At 40.7% G+C, this 5,333-nt stretch overlaps 1 non-coding gene across 1 annotated transcript; it reads left to right on the plus strand.

Annotated features, from left to right (window-relative positions):
* Window positions 1-506: 506 nt before the first annotated feature.
* Window positions 507-579, plus strand: TRNAV-CAC (transfer RNA valine (anticodon CAC)). Its single transcript has one exon. It is a non-coding gene; the product is annotated as a tRNA-Val (tRNA).
* The last annotated feature ends 4,754 nt before the right edge of the window (window positions 580-5,333 follow it).

Consider the following 5,333-nt stretch of genomic DNA (forward strand, 5'->3'; position numbering starts at 1 on the left):
ACATACATACATACATACATACATACATACATACATACATACATACATACATACATACATACATACATACATACATACCTTATTTGTATGTATGTACTTTGTATGCCGTGAAGTTGAGAATGAAATTTGTTTTCCGGGTAAGTTCAAAAGAAAAATATGTTCCCGCCTTAGATAAATTTATTTACTGTTGAAATTTAGCGTTTCAGGCGCGCCTATAACCACTGCTACATAAAAGTTGGAATGCATCCTATCGGCTAAGTAACAACGCCGTACCAGTCTTGCAGCTGTTAAGTTCGGTCATAGTTCGGTGTCACCCGTCTCTGCTATTTTCAAGCGAATTTCGTCCTCTCGACTTTCTCAACTGTCGTGCACAACCGGCGTTACGGATTACACGCAAAAAAAAGGAAAACATCAAAAGCACCAAACCTAAACGCCAGTAAATCAGCCGCGGTACTCATATCTTGCCCAACTTTGGCAAGTGTTCAGAAATCGGGTTAGGCACCGTTGTTTCCGTGGTGTAGCGGTTATCACGTGCGCCTCACACGCGCAAGGTCCCCGGTTCGATCCCGGGCGGAAACAGCTTTTTTTTTTTTTTTTTTCAATTTCCGCTCTCTCATGACGGACATGTTTCATTCGCACTTGAACAATGTAGCTCATAGCAAATTCCTTGGAGACATGCTTGCACTGAGAGGAAATTTAAAGCTTCCGTGTTTAGCCAGAGTTCCTCTAGTCTTGGCGAATGGGTAGAGGTTACTGGAAGCAGTGATTCCTACTCGTTGCGTTGTTATCTAGATAATGATTGCGAGGAAGAAGCGAGGAATCTGTTCAGTTTTCGGGTGCACTCTCGTGTCCATTGTGCAACGTTGAGATGACGAAAGGAGAGACAGTGGCACCGGGCATAGGAGCAATGACTATTCAGCGTAGGATATATGTTTGTACCATCTCTCGGCAAAATCCTCGTGGCACCAACACTGGACCACGTGGCATCACTCTCATGTATCGCGATGCGTTTTAAGTAATATAGCTGTGCGTTAAGGCCTGGTGTAGGCAGTCGCCATACAAAAATCCTTTTCTTAAAGAAATAAGCTCATGTAGGGTGTCCAGTCTAGCGCTTCTGTCAACGGTACCGTTTGAGGCATTAAAATCGACTTGAGCGAGAAATACCCGTTCGAGTGATCCAGCTGCAGAAGCGTAGCCAATTATTTTCTCTCCACGAGCAACTGTGCGGCATACAACGTTCCCCATCTGTCATTAGAGCGTCGCTATTGTCATCGGTAGGGACAGCGCCGAAACTATTGTGTCATAAGTCGGAAGTAAATGACATCGGAAATTGGCGAAGAAATAGTCTTTTGTGGTACGTACGGAACTGCACACGACTATATCGCATATTTCGTTCACGTTAACTAAGTACAAGGTGAAGGAATATAGGGGAAAGGGGCAGAGGAAAGGTTTTAATTAGAAAGTTCGGCAGTCTGCAGCTGCAACAAAAGACCTGCAACGCAGTATGAGGGTCGAGAGCCTTAAGAAACATGCGGAATAGTTGAGTAGTTGCTCATGATTTGCCGTTCGCTGGTATCACACGACTACAAATGGCGCACTGTGTCAGCGCGCAATGTGTCACCTGTTGTCCCGCGGCCCACATGGGAATTATAAGGATGGCAAGGGAGAGGGTTGTGATGTTGTTTACCCAGAACGATGAAGGGATACCCAGCGCCACGCAACGAGACATCTCTCCTGTCACACTGCCTCGAACACGCTCACGCGCACTGGCTCGCCCCGCACGCGGTCGCACTTCATTTCTTTTGCACTGTTCACCCGCGCACTCGCGATCACCATCATCAAAAGGGTGTTGCACACCTATATTCACCTCAGGAAAAGCTGAAACTGTGAGATTTTCGTAATTACTTCATTTTCTTTTGACTCTAACGAACTATGTATGAATCACAGTGCAAAGAGAATCTCAATGACCTATTACGCTTCGCGAAGTACCAATGATCCAACTTAGAAAAATTAAGGATTTAGGCCACATTTTCGGACAAATGTACTCGGGAATAGTGAAGGTAGCAATGCTCTGATATAATAATTGGAGCATGCTTATTGTGTTTTTACGTGTCCAGGTATCGCATTTTAATATAGCAGCTAACAATGACAGCAATCTGATGTTGTTTTTTTAGTTCCAAATCATCATCACTATCATCAGCCGGACAAAACTCCTTTTTTTACAGAAATAAGTACGGCAGGCCGAAGGCCTCACCCATTTTCTTACAAGTAACCCGGTCCAGCGCTAGCTGCATACACTTGACCCTTACGAATTTGTTAACCTCATGCACCCACCTAATTTTCTGCCGCCCTCTAATATACGCTTTCCTTCCCTTGGAATCTAATTGGTTACTCTCAGCGATCTCACGCAGCCCGCTGAAGCAAGGCACGAAGAACAACGCTTTAAACGTTCTTCATTTTCCTTCCAAACCTGGCTATACAACAGATGCGACGAGCAACTTTTTACCCGTTCCAAACTTTCGTTCAAGTTTGAGTCATCAAGCACCTCAATCGTGTTACCTCGCAAACGTTGCACACATTCCAAATCGTCAGACATATGTGGAACAGGCTTCCCAACGTCTATGAACCTACATCGAAGCAGCAGCGTCCAATACTCATATGCTGGCAATTCCTTGATTTTTTTTTCTTGGCTCTGTCGCCGGTTAATGTACGGTATAGATGAAACATGAATTTCGAAAGGAAAGAGAACAGCAGGAAATGATAGAAAGTAAAGTGACTGTTTTCTTTTTGTATACACCTCTCATCTAGGACATCATGTCACGTATTTTTCAAAAAGCTTAACTGCAGCAAGGAATATAACAAAAGGGGGAAATTAAAACATCAAACCTCTCTACGATTTATTACTCAAGCTCAGCAGACTCCGTTCAGGCTATTTATTTATTTATTTATTTATTTATTTATTTATTTATTTATTTATTTATTTATTTATTTATTTATTTATTTATTTATTTATTTATTTATTTATTTATTTATTTATTTATTTATTTATTTATTTATTTATTTATTTATTTATTTATTTATTTCACATTCCCTCATGGCTCAAGCAGAGGGCAGTAGAAAGCGGGTGGTCGATACAAATATTTGCACGATAGGCTATTTAACATGATATAATAAATGAAGCGAGTAACAAAATATTCTGCAACGTTATTATACAACATTAGCAGGTGTAATAAAAATGCAAATTTCATAATGTTTTAATAATATCAAGGCTGCAGTAAGCTTAAGAGATGAAAAAAGGCAAGGCTATATTCAGGGTACAGTAGAGAAGATTACGGGGTAAAAACCCCAACAGCAGCTGTATAACCAATCAGTGAGAAATTATTGATATGATAAGAGCACTGTATAAGTAGTTTCAACAATAGGAGAGTGCGCAGAAAAAAAAATCGGCGTCATTCACGTGCAGCATCCTAAAGTGAAGAAAAATAAACATAGTGTCCTATCTACTGCGAAGTGTTCTTGAATTCTTCGGCATTATTAGGCAAAGCGGCTGGTTCCAGTCCGATGACGTCCTTGGCATAAAAGATGTCAAGCAAGCAGTAGTGCGGTAAAGTGGGATGCCGACTTTATGCGGATGATCAATGCGGGATTAGATGCAGGATGAACAGGGCTCTTTTCAGGTAATCGTTCGTACGATACATTTTGAAGAAAAAGCTCAGTCGTGACACCTTTGTGCGCAAGTCAAGGGGGGTCAGGGAAAATGCGTTCTTTACGAGCATTACACTTTCTGTGCGGTTGTAGTTACCACAAATAAAACAGGTTGTGCCATTCGGTACCGCTTCAATAGCTGCTATAAGTGATTTAGCTTGAGGGTCCCATATTGATAAGGCATATTCAAGTTTCCTACGAACCAAATATTTATATAGCATGAGTTTGGCGAAGGGAGAAGCTATAAAAATTTTAAATTTACGCTCAGTATGCGATTAGCTTTGACAGTATTGTGGCTGGCATGATTATCTCGAAATGAGATTCGGGGTTAGAAAAACGCCAAGATATTTGTAAGACAGAACTGGCTCTAAGGTCGCTTTGCTAATAAAATAGATTGGAAGATTTGGGGCTTTACGACGCGAAAAATGCACCCCTTTGCATTCAGTTGAATCTAGGGTCATTTGCCACTTATCACACCAGCTTGAGATTGCGTCCAGGTCAGCTTGTAATAATTCTACGTCATTAGTATCCTTAATTACACGATAAATAGCACAGTTATTGGTAAAAAGTTTTATGGAAGACACAAGATTGTTGGTAGATTGTTAGTAACGACCAAGAACTGAGCCCTGCGGCACACCATATGTTACTAAAGGAGAGTTACAGTTATTGGCACGCAGGAATTTTGAACGATTTGTGAGGAAAGACTGTCAATACGTTAGGGTCAGTGTTCAAGTTTCGGAATTTATACAGGAGCTAGTTGTGGGGTACTTTGTTAAAAGCGTTGCAAAAATCTAAGAAGATGCAGCTGACCTCGGAACCACGGTCTAGAAATGAATATTTTGTAAACCTATGCCACAAGGAGTGGAAAATGAGTTGCCTTCAAGGAACCTTACCAGATGAGAATATACAACATGCTTCATGATTTTGCAGCAAATACTAGTTAATGATATTGGACGAAAATTGACTGGCAAGTGCTTGTCGCCAGACCTACGCAGTGGAACCACCCGAGTGATCTTCCGGTAATCTGGTAGTATGCCAAGCTCAAGATACTGTTGGAATAGTTTAGGTAATATGAGAGCTATGCAGACATTAAGGTTTTTCAGTATTTTAGAGCTAATATTGTCCAGACCGCAAGATGAACTCGGTTTTAATTTGTCAATAATATTAATGATATCGCAGTAATGAAATCTTATCAGGTCCATTGTAAATTCAATATGACAGACATAGTTAAGAGTAGTTGAATTACAAGGGCCTTTCGAAAAGTGACATTGAGAACACAGCACAGCGTTGTTGGAACTAGATTTGTTTGCGAACCACGAAGTGATATGACTGATTGCCCTTGCTTGTTTGTGATGCTCCAGAATTTTTTAGGTTTGCTTGTTAACACTGAAGGGAACGTAACACTTAAAAACTTCTTTTTTTTTATTTTAGTATTTTTGTAGCTACTACTAATTTCTTTAAGCTCAGATTAAAGGTCTGATTTGCCGGAGGTCTTAGCGTTCCTATTCATTTGTCTCTTTTCGTTACTAATACGATTTATTTGTCAGTTGTGCCACGGGAATGAAGATTAGTTGTGATTTTTGTTTGGGGGATCTGCAATTCTATAACTTCATGCAGTTTATCCCTAA

The sequence above is a fragment of the Amblyomma maculatum genome, chromosome 10 (assembly GCF_055883805.1).
Source record: "Amblyomma maculatum isolate TAMU_Amacu chromosome 10, ASM5588380v1, whole genome shotgun sequence".
Classification (NCBI taxonomy): domain Eukaryota; kingdom Metazoa; phylum Arthropoda; class Arachnida; order Ixodida; family Ixodidae; genus Amblyomma; species Amblyomma maculatum.